Source organism: Bos indicus x Bos taurus, chromosome 3 (genome assembly GCF_003369695.1).
Source record: "Bos indicus x Bos taurus breed Angus x Brahman F1 hybrid chromosome 3, Bos_hybrid_MaternalHap_v2.0, whole genome shotgun sequence".
Lineage (NCBI taxonomy): Eukaryota > Metazoa > Chordata > Mammalia > Artiodactyla > Bovidae > Bos > Bos indicus x Bos taurus.
Window position 1 is genome coordinate 80,575,083 of NC_040078.1, and position 19,322 is coordinate 80,594,404.

A 19,322-nucleotide genomic window follows, 5' to 3' on the forward strand; every position below is an offset into this window, starting at 1 on the left:
GCCGAGCCACCGCCTCCGCCTCCACCGCGGTCCCCGCCCCCCTTTCCGGGGCAGCTGTGCGTGACGCCACGAGGAGGCGGAACCTGCCGAGGGATGGTAGGCGGGGCCAGTCGCGGGGCGGGGCGGGAGGCGGGTGCGTCGCCCAGCGCAGGCCGCGGCGGCCGCCGAGTAGCTAGCCGCCGTAGACTTACCCCGGCCCGCACCGAAAAGGTGATTGCCAACCCTGCGCCCACTCCTCAGCCCCCGGCGCATAAACGCCGGGGCCCTGGGGGGTTAGCCGCTTAGGGAGCTGGCCGCCCGACCCTGACCCTCGCAGTGAGCCAGAGCCCCCCGGCCCAGGCGCACACGGAAGTGGTGAGTGTCACCGAGTGGAGGTAGGGAAGCCTGCGGCGGCCGTGGGCAGCGAGACTAGGGGCTCTCAGCCGGGCACTGGTGGGAGACGCGGCTGCCCCTCTCGGGCCTCGCGCGCCGCGCACCCTGGGTCGCTCCTCGCGCTGGACCTGGGGGCCGGGCCGGGCCGAGGTTGGAGCGGGCTGGGAAGGCGGGGGATTTCCAACAGAGCAGAGCCGGCTGGCGGCGGGGAGATCGGGGGCCGGGGCCCCCCAGCCCCGAAGGGGAAAGGTTAAGGTTCTCTGCCCCCTCCCCCAGAGTGCACACCAAGTTTTCATAAACAAGCCTGGGACGCGCTGACATCCTGTTTATACCACCCGGAGATACAGGCGCGGGGTTGAGGTTTGACGTCCCTCGCTCTTGAACCGAGAACTTGACCGCCAGCCTTTTGGCAGAATTGCCGGGGAGCGGGAGGAGGATTTTTCAGGCCTCAGGACGGATGCTGAGGGTCTTAGCCTTTGACTTCTTTGCCATCTCAGCGAAGGAGAGTTTCTAGGATTTGGGGCCCTGTTTGGGGCAAAGGGGCGTCTGGGGACTCAGGAGACGCCCCCTCCCCTTTTAGGTTCTTTTGGGACTCGGGCCCCAGGCAACCGGCGAAAAGTGTGAATGACGCACCCTGGGCTGAAGGGCCAGGGAAGAGGAACAGTGAAGAGCCGTGCGGCAAATAGTGAATCCTTCTGTAAAGGGTCTGCTTAACCGAAAGTGGGGCTGGTCTCTGGCTCCTTGTCTAACTCCTCAGACTCCGTCCGCGCGCGGCCGTCAAACATCAGAAAAGAGACGTCGCTTTAGCAGGACTAGTAAACACCCCCTTGTAAGTCACTCCCCAAGGTTCCAGGGATGTGGACGCCTTGGATATGTGTTTACCGAGGAACTTCTGTAGGAGACTAGAAAAAGGGTATGATTATTACCAGGTGTTCTGCACCCTTTTTTTTTTTTTTTTGTATGGCATGTTCTTTGTGAATTCCTTTGTGTCCATGGCAAGAGGACCCCGTCCCCGTGCCACTTCGCTTAATACGTGGCTGTGAGCTGTTTTCTGTCCCTGGTTGGATACATGCTATTAACTTTTTTTTTTAGGAGTCCAGGAGTTTTCTCTCTGTGGCAGTTTACATCTGTATAAAATTGTCATTACTTTTTTTCGGTGGATGAAAGCGTTAAAAACCTGACATAGTTAAGTAATGAGTATAATGGAGAAACAAATGTGATCGTCGAGTGTTTGGTTGTTGGCTTTTTTTTTTTTTTTTTAAGAAATTTGCGTTATGGGCATTTACAGACTGGAAAAAAATATTTAAGATGAACATTTTATATTGATTAAATCTTTGTTCCTTCCTTTCCAAAACCCCATTTTGTGTTGTTTCTGGCTTTTGCTTTGGGTGACTGTTTTTCAAGACCAGGCAGTCGTTTTTATTGAAGGATCAATGTGTTCTTCTGTACTTTGTGGTGAAGGTTAATGGAGGCTACAAGGGTACCAGACACTTTGGGTACAATAGGCATTGTAATATGGAGAAAATGTCTCCTATGTATAGATCCAGATCACATTTAAAGACGCAAGTGCATCATACCTACAAGATTATGAACAGTGTGAATAGGAATAATCACAACCTCTTAACTCTCCGTGTTGTATTAGCTAAGCACTGTATCTTAGTTTCTCTAAATACCAAAATGTATTTTTTTAGTACTAGGATTGCAGTGTGACACTTCGTATTGAATAAAGCTAGTTTAGTTTCCCCATTCCACAATATACTAATTGCTTATTATTATTGGGAAATGATGATAGAGGGTGAATAAATTATACATACATAGATAAAATAATTCAAACATTTCCCAAAATATAACTATGTTTCAATTTGTTGTAATTTAGTCAGTCTTAATATCAATTTGGCTAATGCTCTATATGTGTTTATAATTATCTCTGATCAATTGGTATCTACCCTTTGCAGGTTTAAAGTGTTCAGGGGAATTAGCTTGCAAAATGTTTTCAATTCAGGCATTTGCTAAAAAGCTGGTGAAAGTAAGGAATTTTGAGGGCAGAATTGCTTTTTGCAGGAAAAGGGACTCTTTAAATGACATGAAGAAATGCTTCTAAATGGGATAATGAAATCTGCAAGTTTAGATTCTGGGTTCACAAACACTAATGGTTTCAACTGCAGCCCAGAAATTCTAATAATGTTTTGAAGTTATCACTCAGTTTCTTCTGAATAGCTTGAAGTATATGTTTGGACAGAAACCCAGCTGAAGCAAGTGTTGAGAATGTGTAGGTTTATACCCATTTTAATAAAGGGGATTCTAAGGTATAGCTGCATTCATAAAGTTTATTAACAAAGACTGAAGTCTGTTTTTTGATTTTTTACCCTTTAAATGCACATTATTTTATATATCTTTATTATGTATATACTTATGTTCTAATGTGGTAATATGCTCTTAGAAGATATATCATCTGAGATGTGAGTGTTTATACAAGGAAATTTTTCTTGTCTGTTTTCACATTAAAAAAACTATTTTAAGTGTATAGAGAATTGATTAATTAACTGAATCTTGCTGAGCAAGCAGCGTCTGATGGTCTGTGATTTATCATGGCCCAGTGTTCTGTCGAGCCTTATCAGAGAATAAAGATACCAGAAAAAACCTTGTACATTCTTTTGGACCAGTGTCCCTCAGCTGGGTATAATTGTGCGCCTAAGGAGGTATCTGCAGTTTCTGGAGACATTGTTAGTTGTTAGAACTGTCAGGGTGTGGTGGGAGTGGGAGGAGGCAGTGTTACTCGTGTCCAGTGGGTAGAGGTCAAGGATTCTGTTCAGCATCCTACAATGCATGGTGCAGCCCCCTACAGCAAAGAATTCTTTGGCTCAAAATGTCAGTAGTGTTGGGCTTGAGAAATTGTGCTTTAGCCAAGTGGGTAACAAGATCCTGGCTTCTGTCATGGCAGGCTGCTTCACTCAGGCACCTGTTTTCTTCATCTGTAAAATATCCACTTTGGCTGTCACACAAAGCTGTTGGGAAAAATTACAAAAATAATGGATGGAAACCATGAAGTGCTGTGCAAATTATAACTATTGTGAAGAAGTGATTTTTTTTAAATTGAAATACGGTTGATTTATAGTGTACTGATCTCTGCTGTACTGCAGTGACTCAGTAATACACACATAGACTTTTTAATATTCTTTTCCATTATGGTTTATTAAATGTAGTTCCCTGTGCTATACAGTAGGACCTTGCTATTTATCTATCCTACATATAATTGTTTGCATCTGCTAATCCCAAACTTTCCCATCCTGCTCCCTCTTGGCAATCACTTATAGAGAACCCCCTTGGTTCTTTGTAAGATGTGATTTTTTAAAATAAATGAATTGTTAGATATACTGGTTGTTGAGGAGGAAAGGGGGTACAATATGTTGAATGCCAAGATTGGATAGTTTGGTGTTATTCAATTCTTCCTTCATTTTATAGGGTAGAGGATTTACTTAATGTAGTTTTATTATTATTAGAACATAAAATTTTTATCTCTATTATTTCTTTAAATGTAAAGATTTTCTCATTTAACACATTGTGAAAAAAACAAAAACAAAAACAAAAAACACATTAGACCATAAAGCAGAAAGTATAGGAGAAAAGTCAGCCATGGCCCACTCCCTTACCCATTTAAGGACAAGTGCTTATCAGTTTTTTGTCTATTAGAGTCATTAATGCAGGAGAAGAGTTAACTATGGAAAAAGCAGCAGCTGGTGACCAGGGAAGGTGCTGTTTGCTTTTGTGCCCTTCATTTTTTTCCCTAATAATTATGTACAGTCAGTTATGTTATAGAAGACATTAGAGGAATTGGTTCTTTGTTTTTGTACTTTGTCAGCTGCCCTCCACCCGCCTTCTTGTTTGGCATGCTGTTTCCTCTCTGCTTCTTGCTCTCCACTCAGCTAGGTGTGCCACTGTTGCTTCCTGTCTCGAAAACCCTATGGTAACATAGCAGCTGCCATGTTGAAATGACCGTGTTTCAGGGCAGGAAACTACTTCCTATGAGTATTCTTTCCTCTGAAGTGCACCAGTTTTTTTTTGGCAGTTTGAGGCAACAAGAAAGCATAAAAGTTTTAAGTTCATTTCCGTGGTATATTTACTTCTGAGGTTTTATGATCTGTGGTTCTTAACAGCTATCAGTGGGCACACCATTTTTCCTTGGTGCTCTGAGTAAACTGCCGAATGCCCAGTCAAGCCCTGCTTTAGAAGCAATGAAAATTTCTTTAAGTCTGCTCTAGACAGAAGACTGAGCTGGTCTTTGTTGGGATTTTTTTAATCTGTGGTAACTGAATTTACTTATCGTTAATATTCACACAGCACTCTGTTGCATTCCTTTATTCATTTAGTAAATACTTTTTGAGCTCCTGTTGTGAGCCTCAGGGAGGGAGTAAACAGAAAAAAACAGGCAAAAATTCTACTTTTATAGAGTTTGGTGGATGATCCTTTGTATGTTCATAGAGTCTTCGTTGCAGGTTATGCACATAAAAATAAGTAAATCCTGCATTATAGAATGTTTCCTGGAAACTATCATGGTACTCCTTTAAAGTCAGAGTACCAAGTAGCTCCCCCCTTGTTCCCCACTTTTTATAGATTCATTAACTCATTCTTTGTATATACAAACATCTCTTTGGTACAAAGTTCCTGGCAGATGGATAAGACAGTTCATATGGAAACAAGCCTGCTATAAATATAACACAGTGTGGTTGATGTTATAGTAGAGGTCAGAGTTAAGAGCACTTTAGCCCCTGAAGAGAGCTGAATCCTTCTTGGAGCCCTTGTCTGATGCTTTTTTTTTTTTTTTTCCCCTGGCTGCTCCGAGCAGCATGGGCATGTGAGGTCTTTAGTGACCAGGGGCTATCCCCACGCCTCCTGCAGAGGAAGCCAGAAGCCTTAACCACTGGACCACCAGGGAAGTCCCTCCAATGCTTTTTTTTTTTTTTTAAGAAAATCATTTGAGTTGGGCTTGAGGAGTAAGTAGGAGTTCTTTTCCTTAGGGGTGGATGGAAATTGAGGCAGAGATAGAGCATGAGCAAAGGCACAGAGGTGGGCATGTACATGTGGGTGACCAATTTGGAGGTGGCCACAGTGACCAGAGCAGGGTACTGAGAGGCAGCAGAAAGAGGCTGGGCTTGGACGTGCAGGATGGGGCCAGGCTCTGAAGACTACTCAAGTCTCTGAGCGTTGTGAGTTCAGAGACCGTGGCCCATGTTGAATGAATGAACTGGGAAGATGGGAAGCCATTCATAGTTTTTGAGCTTCAGAATAGCATCATTAGAAAATGGAAGTACCCACAGTTCTATAAAGGATCAGCTTCATTTGACCGTTGTGCAACTGTTCATCCTCTGCATCACAGAAAATGGTCCTTACTATACACTTTTATCAATTGTTCAGAAGACTGCTAGGAAATAGAAATACTTAGAGTCAGAATAGATGTCATTAAGTCCATGTGTGTTTTCCTTATAGTAGAGTAAAATTTTATTTTGCTTTGCTTTTAATATATAAAGGATTTGTAGACAATTAACCTAACTGATTCTCAAAGCAGTAGGAGATTAAATACAACAAATGCAAGAGATGGGAATTGTTAAGAGGGTGAATACAGGAAGGTCCATTGTCTGAGGCAGGCAGTGTTAATTTTTTATATTGGAAGTGAATGAGGAGAGGTTTATGAAAAGCAGAACCTTAACTCAAAAAGTGAAGCACCCTGTGTGGGGCCATTTAGTGGAGAGGCAGAGCCATCATAAATACCATAGCATATTGAAGGTGTCATTCTCACAACACAGTACAGTAATTGGTATGGAAAATGAGCAAACCATTAAGAAGAGAAGAGTTCAAGTTGTGGAGCATAATGGAAATGAGGCCAGGTACTTCTGGTCTCTAGGAGAAAAGGGCAGCTTTAGGGGTTGAGAGATATGCAAGTGGTAGGCAGAGGTGGGGGTGGAGTAAGAAGCTGCTGTCACGATTGCAATAGGACAGCCTTGAAGAAAGAGCTTTCTTCAGTGTGAAAACCTGGTGAGGAATCTTTGCTCGGCAGGAGGAGCTTTCACTCTTCAGGGAAAGTGACTTGAGTGATCTACCTCTGCAAACCTAAGGAGGGGAGCTGTGGCTTTCTGTGGAGAAGGTGATGATAATTGCTGGAACCCACCAGTGAGGAGAGGAGAGAGACTAAATCAGGTCAACTTAGTTACACGTCTAGATAGTACACAGACAGACTTACTGTCTTGTTTTTTATGTAATCTGTGTTTTTGGAGGCTCTGGAGCTGGACTGTTTAGTTTGATCCTAGCTGTGAGAATGTGGGCAGGTTATACCTGTTTCCTTATCCATAAAAGGAAGTTGAGGTAGTACCTACCTCTAGGATTATTTGAATATTGAGTGACTGACTACACCTAAAGGTTTGGGAGTGGTGCCAGGCACATGTTGTGGTGTTAAACATTTGTTGGCTCTCTCGCTTTCTTTTTTTTTTTTTCCCCTTCTAATTGGTGAATATGCTTTGTGTTAAAAACAAAGAGTTCAAATTATGTCCAGAATGCTGTAAGATGGTAGGAAAGTGGACCCACTAAATAGAAAACAAAGAGTAGCTGATTCATTCAATATTAGAAAGGCTTCAGTTAGAAATGGATAAATAAAAAATGTTTAGGCACCTAAAGAAGACATTTTCTCAAATCTAGAAGAGTTCAGTATGTAGACAGCCCCAAGGTGGTAAATAAATTAAGTTTTGCCCCATTTTTAACATTTTTAAGAAAAAATGAGAAACAAAGGTGCTTTTAATTTAACTTTAAATGCCATCCAAGGTATATAATTTGGTAGGAATGTATTAGGCTTTCTGGGAAAGTCAGTATAAAAATACTGTGTTGCTCTCCCTGATTCAGTTTACTTAGCGAGTGGTGAGCTGTTGGCAGAGGGGCACCAGCATACCTGTTTGTAAAATGGTGTCTTTAGAGTTGTGTAGAAGCTTAAAATCTTATAAATCAGGTAATGTCCTAGGGAATTTGCTGCTAAGGAATTATAAACGTTTATGAGAACTCTTAAATAATGTTGTTTCCCCTGAGTGCTGTTTTTATCAAGTTTCTTTTTCCATGTATGTGTTGCATTTTCCTAAAGCAAGACTTACCTAAAATATAAAATTGTACAAAAGTTGGCCCTTCTTCCCTTCCATTGTGAATATATCTATATTTCTTTCTCAGTAATGTCTATGTTGCATTTATTCATATTCTTAAGAACAGTAGTTGTCATATGGTTGGAAAGGCACTCTTGATGATAGGCTCATTCCATGTGCTCTGAGTAACAAAGAAGTTAGCTGTCTCTTCTCCTTGTCTTCGCATTTGACAAGGAAAGTGACGGTAAAACTCCCTAGTTTTTACTGGGGAGGTGATGCGTAAGGTAGGGAAGTCCAGCTCACATGGTGAACAGGCTGACTGACCTATAGATATTAAAAACAAATAAATTTAGGTCTGTTAAATCCCAGGTACGTTGGGTAATTCAGACAAGTTGAATGTATAAAGCAGAAATAGATAAGAACACTTTGTAGTTAATGCAACTCTTGTTTTAAATGGTGTCTTAAAGGGCTTAAGGGTATTAGAACTGACAGCAGTTTATTCAGTTAAGCACAGTTTTATCTGCAGGCTTATTTGCACAGTTAATTTGCTCAGACTGTAGCAAGGCTGTAATTTATAGTGATTTTTCAATTAATAGAATTTAAAATAATCTTTTATGTTACAGTGGGAGAAAAGAGAGAAGAAAAAAAATCAAGGAGAAAACAATCTGCCAAATGTGTATTTTTCCAGCGAAAAATCTTATTGTAAAACTAGCTGAATGGACCATACAACAGGGAGGCAGATAGATGAGATTATATCATAAAGAGGTACTCGGGGTGTTTGGCCAAGTACATCTGCAAATCCACTTCAGGGCTAATTCACAAAATACAGATTTAAAAAGGAAGATGCTTTAATGCCTATATTTAATATTCTGAATGATTTTGTTCAGTTAAAGTCATCTGTAAAACTATGGGCAAGTCTGTTAATCACTGTATGTCAGTTACCTCATTGGGAAGATCATCTGATATATGATGATACCTCAAAACACCCCCCCCCCTTTTTTTTTTTATATATTTAGAATGACCTTCACCTAGTTGCTCAGAAGTAGGAAGGGGAGATCAGAGGAGGCCAGACTGGCCTGAACATAAATTGTAAGCCTACCTGATGTGGGATTTGGGAAGTAATAAGCCACTTGTGATGCATAAACTGCTTGAGATAAAATTGCTCTTGGGTTTTCATGTTCATTCCATTACTTATCCATTATCTGTAGATTGTATATTATGTGAGAACATGATGGGCCTGATTCCTGCCCTCAGAAGCTGCCTGGCTAGTAAAAGACACAATACTTAAACAGTTACACAACTGCTTGTTACAAGAATGCTGAGTACCTGGGGAGATGTTTTAGTTTGGTGTAAAGCAGAGGTGGGGGGCAGTAAGAAGAGGGGGTCTTTGTGATTTTTTTTTTTTTTTAATTGCAATATGAAGAGTGAAAGAGCTAGCCAGGCCAAGAGGCTGTGGAGGTTTTCCAGCCAGAGGAAACTGCACAAGGGATCTGAGGTGAAACCAACACTGGAGTAGAGAGGATAGAGGGCCAACTGGCGAATTGGAGCCGCCCGCAGGGCCTTAGCCTAGCGCGGCAGGGGGAGTTGAAGGCTTTAAGACGTGGGTTACAGGGTGGGACTGGAGTCACTGTATGACACACAGGATTCCCCACCCCACCCCTGGGAGCACCTCTGCCCACTCTGCTACCAAGTGCCTTGAAAGTCTTACTTCCTCCCATGTACTCATTCTTTAACCCTTTGCTATCTGACTACCATCTTCACACTCTTAAGACTTGTTTGAGGTCACCAGTGACCTTTTTGCTGTCACACTGAGGCCTTTTTAATGCACTTATCTGAGACATTTTGATGCTGCTAAACACTCCTTCCTGAAAGATGCCCCACCCCACTGCTGTCTGGCTTCTGAGACACAATACTCCTTTCCTTTCTCTCCTTGTCTTTGTTATCTTCTCTTAGGTGTCTTCCCTTCCTCTTCTCTCTCTCCTGCCCCGTCAAAGACTTTCCTAAAGGTTCTGCGAATGGCAGATCTTATGTGTTCCTAGAACTGCAAGTGACCTGCTTTCACCTGTGTTCCAATTGTCTCTTTTATTCATATTCCTTCTTCTCCACTCCCTCTTTGCCCAAATACTGACTGAGCAGCTTTAGGCAACTGTTCAGGGCACTGGGGACAGGAATAAGAGGTAGGGTCTCGTTCTTAAGGTGCCAACATTCAAAGATCTTAAACATGGTAATTAAGAAGATAATTTCGGGTGAGGATAAAGAAACAGTATGGTATGGGTAGAGAATGCTTAGGTAGGCAGGAGAGGGGCTGCCTCTGAGGAAATGACATTTGGGCTCAGACTGCAGGAGCCAGGCCATGCTAGGACCTGGAGGAAGAATACCAGGCAGAGAACAGCAGGTGCCTAGGCCCCATGGTGGGATGAACTTTCCATTCCATGGTTGGCTTGCTTACCTGAATGTCTTGTTGATACCTCCCGTTTAACTGCTTCAGAATTGAGAGCATCTTTTTCTGACCCAGCCAACCAGTGGGTGATTTCTCTGTTCCTCTTAGTACTGTGTCTATGCATAGCCCTGAAAATCAGTGGTTAGAAAACTTTTCCTGTAGAAAGGAAGACAGTGAATATTTTCAACTTTGAGGATCGTGCCACTCTGTGACAACTCCACAATTCGGCAGCTGTGTAACTAAAGCAGACACAGACAACATGTAAACCAACGGGTGTGCCTGTGTTCCAGGAGAACTTTATGTGTGGACGCTGACATTTGAGTGTCCACTTGTCACAAAATATTTTTTCCCCAACCATTTAAAAATGTGAAAATCGGGGACTTCTGTGGTAGTCCCGTGGTTAAGACTCTGCGCACTCCCAATGCAGAGTGTGTGAGTTCAGTTCCTGGTTGGGAAAGTTCCACATGCTGCGTGGTATGGCAAAAAAAAAAAAGTAAAATTTGTACACTTCTTTGCTGTGGAAAACAGGCGGGAGGCCAGGCTTGGCATGTGGACCCAAGTGTGCTGACCCCTGCCTTGTTTCATCTTGGTTTCTCTCCCTCCAGCCCCCAGTTCAACAATTTGCCAGACCCTCTCAGTGTCCCTCCCAGTGTGTGGCTCTTCTCTGCTATTCCCTGCCTCTGGCCTAGCTTTCCTTTCATTACCTGGGTGATCACAGTAGTCTCCAACCCAGTCTCCCTCCCTCCAGCCTTCCCCTGCCTTCTATCTTCCCCACAGACATTGGAGAATCTTCATGCAGTTGACTCATGTCATAGAATTTCCCGGACTGCTGCCTTTATAAGCTCTATTGTCTGCGGAAAACAGTCCGAATTCCACCTTTGTGTAGTATTCAAGAGTCCCTGTCATAAGATCTCAGTTTTTCAGCTTATTGTCCCATTTCTTTCATCTACGCTGTGCCCAAATAGATGGTTCACTATTTTACATTTGTGCCTCAAACATTTCTCATACTTTTTTCTGCTTCCTCACCCTCTGTGGACTTTGCCCATGCCTTGTGCTCTCCGTCTGTCACACTTCTGTGACTATCAGGGTCCCTCCGCCTCGAGCCCCAACAGAAGGCGTGTGCTATATACACTTAGTTCCTTGGCTGCGCGCAGTCCTTGTGTTCGGCCTTGTGCTGCAGTTCCTTTGTAGACTTTCCTCCACTGTGCAGTCCCAGGGTTCTTGAGGACAGGGACTTATTCCCTGTAATATCCCCTTTCACAGACGGTACATGGTTGTTTATTCAGTAAATGCTAAATCCTGTGTAAACGATTTGTAGAGGCTCAAAGGGGGAACATTTTTACTAGGAATGTGACCACATTAAATCCTGACTCTACGCCAGTCCAGGTTCGATGCACTATACTGGATGCTTGGGGCTGGTGCACTGGGACGACCCAAGGGATGGTGTGGGGAGGGAGGAGGGAGGAGGGTTCAGGATGGGGAACACATGTATACCTGTGGCGGATTCATTTCGATATTTGGCAAAACCAATACAATACTGTAAAGTTTAAAAAAAAAAAAAAATCCTGACTCTTATATGAAGTAGTACAGTTTTGTGAAAGATCAAATATTTTGGAAGACTACTGTGATATTCTTGGTCCTGTCATAAGTTTTAATGTTCCTCTTCAGGAATTGATGTTTCCTTTTGTATAAAAGAAAAAGAGAAAGACTGCTCAGTAAATCATGTTTCCTTTCCTGAAAACTCAAGGCCAAGTTATTTGCTTATTTTAGGCTGCTGTTCATTTTTCTCACAGTAGTTTCCCTGCCTCAGTCTTCCACCAGATCACTTGTCACATGTATTAAATACATTTAATGAACGGTTCTGGTGTATGTGTGTGTGTGTGTATGTGTGTGTTTATGTGTATAAGAAGCCCCAACTTTTGGTGAGAAATAGGAATTTAAATAAAAAATACTAGGCCCCTGTTTTACGCAACCTGATGTGACTTAAAGATGGTGAATATCTTAGAAGAAGCAGGGAAAAAGGCCCTGGGGCAGTACGGGAATCCTGATGTGAGTGTCTTGTGCTCTTTTGGGGAACCTGTCCTTCGGGTAGCTCACGTCTCCCAGGTTTGTGGGGCCTGTGGCACATCTTGTCAAGTGCTAAGGAGGGGGAGCAAGAGGATGAGACTCAAGATTAGTAAGCTTTTACTACGTGTCAGCTGTTTACGTGCTTTGCATTTGATATTTAATTTAATCTTTTAATAGCCAGAGAGGTGAATCTTAATGGCATCATTTTCCAGATGAGCAAACAAAGCTAATGGCATAGTTGAAATTCAAATTTGCAGCACTCTGATTTAAAAAAAAAAAAGCTTTCTACTCTTCCTTCTCCCCCCCTAGCTTTACCGAGATCCAATTGGAAGACACTTTAACTCTTAAAAAGGCCTTCTTTCTATTGTCTTGTCACTTCCTCCCTTTTATTTCTGGCATTTACATGAGAACCCGAGGAGTGTGGTGCTACCCTCCTTTCCAGCCTGATGCTTCTGGAGCAGTTTCAGGCTTTAGGAGAAGTGTCTCTAGCCACCTGTGTTGTGTTTGGTATTGTTAGATGCTAAGTAATGAAGATCTGAAAGGATTGTTTTTTGTGGGGGGATGAGGGGTGAGGTGAGATGGGCTAATTGGGAGATTAGATTGAGATGGGTGAGTTGGGTTAATTTAGCAGTCCTAAAGATAATTTAGTATTTTCCTGTGAAATATTTTTGACATTTTAAAATCAAACTCGACTTTCTGTTACTTTATATTACTTGGTTATTGTATAACATGTCCCATGATTACCTGTTTAGATCTGAGTATTCTAGATGTGTGATGAAAAGCATTCTGGACTTGGAACCAGGAGGAGCTGGTCTTAGGCTTTCCTCTGACACTGTGATTTTGGGCTCCCAATTGATCCTCACTTTCTCTCAACTATGAAAGTGAAATTTGCTCAGTTGTCCGACTCTTTGCGCCCCCATGGCCTATACAGTTCATGAATTCTCCAGGCCATAATATTGGTATGGATAGTCTTTCCCTTCTCCAGAGGATCTTTCCAACTCAGGGATCAAAACCAGGTCTCCCGCATTGCGGGCAGATTCTTTACCAGCTGAGCCACAAGGGAAGCCCAAGAATACTGAAGTGGGTAGCCTATCCCTTCTCCAGGGGATCTTCCCCACCCAGGAATTGAACTGGGGTCTCCTGCATTGCAGGCGGATTCTTTGCCACTGAGCTATCATGGAAGCTGTGAAGTAGATTTACTAGAACCTGTTACCATGGCTGTTTTGTGAAGGTTAAATAACTTAGTTCACCGTTTCAGACAGTGCCTGGGATTCAGTACCATTTAATAAATGTTAGTTACCTACTCCCACCCCAGATACTGAACATTGTCAAAAAGTCTGTAAATGATTATGTAATGTTTATATATTTATAAGTGGGAACTTTATTATTCAAGCTATAAACTTCTAATGCAGGAAACCCCCTTATGTTAATAGCTGGTTCCCACTAATATACAAAAGCATCAGTATAAGATAATGGTTCGGACTTCCCAAATCTGGAACTAGTGTCTGTGGGTTTGAATCCTACTTGATTTTACAAACTGAGTTTATTTTACTAGTAAGTTATTCAACCTCAGTTTTCCCTACTTCAGAATAAGGATAGCATACCTACTTTATAGGATTGTAAAGATTAAATGAGCACGTGTAATTGTATACCAATATCCTACAAGGTTTTACTACTGTTATTATTTGTTAACCTCCATCTTCTCTGTATAGACAGCCAATAAGTCAACTGGAAAGTTCCTGAGGTTCCGTCTCCTATCTTCTCTGATCAGGAGAATCCTCCGTACATCATAAACCTGTTTCCTCTGTCTCCAAGCTCTTCTTGTGCACTTCATTTTAGTTCATGCTACCCTTTTCTCATGTGTAGTGCACTTTCATCAAACTCCTTCTGTGTACATTTCTTGCCTAGACACTTAAATCTCTTTTTGTTTTATGTGAAAACCCAAACATTTTCTAATAATGATGATAATCCCAACTATGGATGCTTTTATTCTAAGGAGAATTAAAGGTGTGTAATCTCAAGCAAATGAAAAAAACGTACCAAATATTATTTATGAAATGCCTATTCTGTGCCAGTCATTCAGATTCGTAAACTGAGGCTTAGAATGGTTGGGTAACATGGTTCTTTCTGGCTGCAGCAATATTTTCTGCTTATTTGGCAGGGCAGCTGTATAGTGTTGCCGGTATTTTGTGTTCAATTAGTCTTTTGTGTGTTGGCTTGGAAACCTGACCACGTTTACAGTAGTGTGTACTGGGGGGAAATGAGCTCCAAATTTCAAATAACCAATTGGGAATGAATTTTTATAAAGACCCAACTGTTTATAAACTTGAGACTACCAGTGTACTTGTTGGAATATATTCCCCGCATTGCTAGACTTTAAGGCTTATGTGCCTTGCTTTATGGTACACACGTTATTGCACTAATTTGCTTAGTTGTCTGTCCTCATCCGTGGCTGACCTTTGTATCCCCAACCGCTACCATTGTGTTTGCCACATAGTTGGGACCCTGTGAGGAGACCTAGTTAGTCCTCTTTAAAAAAATATCAATGATTTTTTATACTTCTCTGTAGCTAGATATATTTCAATTAAAAAAATCAATGTCAGATAACATTGAAAGAGGAATATTGCCGTGCAGTTAACAATCAGAAGAAAATACTGCTTTTGCTAGGCTGAATGGAGACATTTAAAGGTATTTGGGAGCCAGACACTTCTGAGAATATTGCTTTGATTATTGGGAGGCCTGGAAAGCTGTCAAACGAGTTCCTTCTTGGCTTGGAGTCTTGTTTACTTTTCTCAGGTTAGAACTGATAGCTCTGATGGTTTTAAGAGACCAAGGAGACAGGTCTGCTATGAAATGCCAGCATATTTAGTTCTAAGTTTATAGACATTTTCTAGCAGTTGTTGTTGAATGGTTTGTAGCTACACAATGACCATAATATCTTATAATAATTTTAAGAGTTCAAAGAAAGCAAAGCCACCCAGGGGCACTTCCTTTCCCAGTTTTCCAACAGAGAATCAGAGCACTTAGTGACTCAGCCAAGACGTCTGCGGGCCACCTCTTTAGTATCTGCTCAATTTGTGATTGAGTCATAAATGATACAGAAGGTAGTCACATGGAGAGCTTGGGTAACTAAATATGTACCCATTTGTTCAAATAGTTCTGAGAAGTCTAGATGTATTTGTGGATAGGAGATTTGGAGATTATCTGAGAGAAATTAGGATTATGTAGGGTTCAGCCCGTTACCCTGGACATTATGAAGGGCAGTGTCTTGTGGGAGAAGAGATACTAAACTGTTGTTTTGGGCCCTTACCACACTGGAAGTTGCAGAGGTCAGGGGCCAAGTCAGTCTTACTTACACTTCTAGTCTCAGTCAGCCTCGTGCCTGCAGGTGAGCAGCTGGTCAATAATAGAGTTTTATTGATCACGTGAATACCGGTGATAGACTTGTGGAAAGCCTGTTTGGTGGTTTGACTGGCATTTCTTTTTTATGTTATTTCTTTTGTCAGGAGAAAAGCCACTTTACAAAGTACACCAAATCTAATTAGACCTTAATGGATGTAACAGTTGTATTAAGAACAGCAAAAACAAAGAGAAGTCATTACTGATAAAAAAGTGCTCTCTTGTACAACTTTCATTTGAAACATTAAACAACTGAAATTCAGAGAGGCAAAGCGATTTTGAGTTAGCCCCATGCCCTTCCCTTACCCCCTGCACCCTGCTCTTAACCGGTTCTAGGAAACAGCACAGCCTGTAATGCCTCCCCTCCCACAGTCTGCTTGAGTCTAGCAGCTCACAGGTGCTTCTGTTGCCTGGTTCCACAGAACTTCCTGGAGGCCTGGTCTCAGGCCTGCTGCCTCTGGACACTGTCAAGGCTCTGTCCACACACCTGAGTCAGAACTGCCTGTCCTCGTCTTGTTCTTGTAGCAGGGCCTGCTCTTGGCACATTCTCACTGTGGGATTGAAGACTGGGAAGAAATTCAATCAAGGTGTGTATGGTTGAAACACGGTGCTTCAGCGCAGTCTGCTTAACCTGACTTGAGCCCCTGAGGAGAGAATAGTTTTCATTTTTTTTCCTTTTACCTTTTTCTTTAGACATTAAAAAGCTTCATTCAGGCTGTGAATTGAAAACTGTTTGTAACTTTTAAATTTTATATAAGAAAGGTACGTATTTTATGGGATCTACATCAATCTATATTTGGTTTTCTTTCTAGAGACATTAGGCCTTTGCATTTTAGTTGCTTCTCTAAAGAGTTATGTTTGGATTAATTTTAGATAATTTATTTATCCTATTTATGTTTGAAAAGTAGTTACAGTTTCAAATAGAATACTGTTAACCATTCTTGGATTTACTTTTAGAGAAGTCAGGGCCTAACATTGGCTCTTTGTAGGCAGTCATTAGAAATTTGCTATAGCTAATGCTGAATTCTTTAGAAATTTATTTAGCATTTTAAAGAAATTAAATAACATATTTGCATTTTATGAAAATTAGAAGTAAATAATAATTCTAAGATGTCACTCAGATAAACACTTTTGTTACTGTTTCAGTGTTTATGGTTTCAGCCTTTGTTTTGTGTATGTATGAATCTGTAAGTTAAAAAAAATTTCTAGGAGATAATAGAATGTAGTGCTACAGTCTGGTTTTCTCACCAAGTGACTTCTCACCCTACCAGGTAATAAATTTTGGTTAGGGCAACACCTTTTTATGGTATATGATATGGATGAATGAGAAATGCTGGACTGGGAGAAACACAAATTGGAATCAAGATTGCCGGGAGAAATATCAATAACCTCAGATATACAGATGATACCACCCTTATGGCAGAAAGTGAAGAGGAACTCAAAAACCTCTTGATGAAAGTGAAAGTGGAGAGTGAAAAAGTTGGCTTAAAGCTCAACATTCAGAAAACGAAGATCATGGCCCCCGGTCCCATCACTTCCTGGAAAATAGATGGAGAAACAGTGGAAACAGTGTCAGACTTTATTTTTCTGGGCTCCAAAATCACTACAGATGGTGACTGCAGCCATGAAATTAAAAGACGCTTACTCCTTGGAAGGAAAGTTATGACCAACCTAGATAGCATATTCAAAAGCAGAGACATTACTTTGCCAACAAAGGTCCGTCTAGTCAAGGCTGTGGTTTTTCCAGTGGTCATGTATGGATGTGAGAGTTGGACTATGAAGAAGGCTGAGCGCCGAAGAATTGATGCTTTTGAACTGTGGTGTTGGAGAAGACTCTTGAGAGTCCCTTGGACTGCAAGGAGATCCAACCAGTGCATTCTGGTTGGGATCAGCCCTGGGATTTCTTTGGAAAGAATGATGCTAAAGCTGAAACTCCAGTACTTTGGCCACCTCATGGGAAGAGTTGACTCATTGGAAAAGACTCTGATGCTGGGAGGGATTGGGGGCAGGAGGAGAAGGGGACGACAGAGGATGAGATGGCTGGATGGCATCACTGACTCGATGGCCGTGAGTCTGAGTGAACTCCGGGAGTTGGTGATGGACAGGGAGGCCTGGTGTGCTGCGATTCATGGGGTCGCAAAGAGTCGGACACGACTGAGCGACTGATCTGATCTGATCTGATGGATGAATGAATGAAAGTTTGTTTACCTAGCTCTAAAATATGTTGCATAGATATTGTTTGTTTTTCCTACCATAAGTAATCCTGTTATATATATCTTGTGCTTACGTTTTTGGGGAATTTTCTGATTATTAGGAGACTATATGGTATCGTTGCATGAAAGTTACTCAAATTTTAAAATTTTGGGTATTATTTATGCCATGATTTGGAAAGCATACACAGTACTTTAACAGAAATATCCCATGGCTGCCCAGTTGGTTCTCTAAGACAGTAAGTTCTGCAGGTTTCTTGACAAATAAATTGTTCTGTGGGCTGTGGGATGCCTGAGCAGTGTTTCTAACAGTTAGATCTTCCCCAGAGCACTGTAAACATTTTGGGCTGCCAGGTTCCAAGATTTGCTCTGGAGCTGTGAGATGAAGCCACCTTAAATAGCTGGAAAATAATTCTGGGGAAGAGACAAGCTTTGGTATTTTTATGTTTACAACGTGTGCTGCAGTGCACCTTTAAAACCCTTCCAAGTGAAGTAGGGTCATCTTTTCTTTTTTCCTCTTAGGATTAAAATGCTGGCTACTAATCTTTCATGACAAGAGAGAGGCTCAAGGCAGTTTCAGAAGATGGATCATTTCCTGATTAGTGGTTATAAAGATTTCACATGGATAGTATTCCCAGTGTTGTGAAGTTATTTTATTGGTCAGGTCTGCTTCAGTGAAATCAATAAGGCTAGTTTATCTTTGCAAAGTCTTGTGATAACAAGTTCACAACTACACTCCCCAGGGAGCACAGTTTATTTGTAAAATTTTGCTTCAGGCATCTCTCTTGCAGCCTATGTTGTGAGCCTTTCATATTCCAGATATGAAACTGGTTTGACATTAATTCCAAACATGACAGCTTTTTAGATATTCCGTTTGTGTAAGTCAGACAAAGTCTGCAGAGCTAGCACCATTTCTTCTCCTTTTATTTGCTTTTTCCATGTCTCCTGGTTTGCACAAGAGAGTCATTATACCTAGGCAATCATAAACCTTATTGATTAGCTTTATATTTAATAAAATTAGACCTTGTCAGTTATTAGTGAAAACCAAACCAAGGGAACCTGTAGTTATGGAGCATAGAGTTGAACAACAGGGAAAGGGCAAAGTTCTTCAAATAAGGCACAGATAAAAGATCTTATTTGTGTATTGTTCTGTTCTTTGTCATTAGTATTAGAATGTTCCTCCAAAGCCTCAGTTTTCAGAGTAATGCTTAGATATTCTCTTTTATGTTATACTTGAGATAATTTAGAAACACTTACATTTATAAATCTATTTCTGTTTTATGCATTGTATATCTCTCATTCTCTATATAATCTAGGTAGATTTAGATTGATAATTGTTTTTTCAATTATTTTTTCTTCTGAAATATAATGGTATTTTGACCTAACATGTTGATGTATTTACCAACAGCAAAAATTGTGTTATATTTGGAATTGGGCTTACTAAATGATGGAACTGTGTACTACTGTTGTAGTATGTGATACTGCAGATAAAATTTCCAAAGAAGCTTTGGAGAGAAAATTCTTGTTCAGGGTTGTATTGCTCAGTGAACTTTTCTTTTGGATGTCCCTATTCTCTTTTGGTGTCTGAGGATGGGGGGGAGGAGGTTTGCACAGGAAAGGTATTGGGATTTCTTGGCCCATGTAACTGGAGCTTCTTAAGGGGAGAGGAGGAGAATCTATGAGCTCCAGTGATGTCAAGGATGATCCTCTTCATTAGGA

At 41.5% G+C, this 19,322-nt stretch overlaps 1 protein-coding gene across 3 annotated transcripts in view; it reads left to right on the forward strand.

Annotated features, from left to right (window-relative positions):
- The window catches only part of JAK1 (Janus kinase 1), a 256,351-nt gene that overhangs the window by 116,873 nt on the left and 120,156 nt on the right, over positions 1-19,322 (forward strand). The window contains exons 1-2 of one of the 3 annotated variants that reach the window (XM_027537015.1): positions 150-354; positions 953-1,285. The exons of 1 other annotated variant lie outside the window; for it this stretch is intronic. The gene's annotated coding sequence lies outside the window, so the exon portion shown is untranslated. Of the gene's footprint in view, positions 1-124; positions 355-952; positions 1,286-19,322 lie in introns of those variants that run through there. One more of the 3 variants, XM_027537014.1, reaches the window with a different exon arrangement.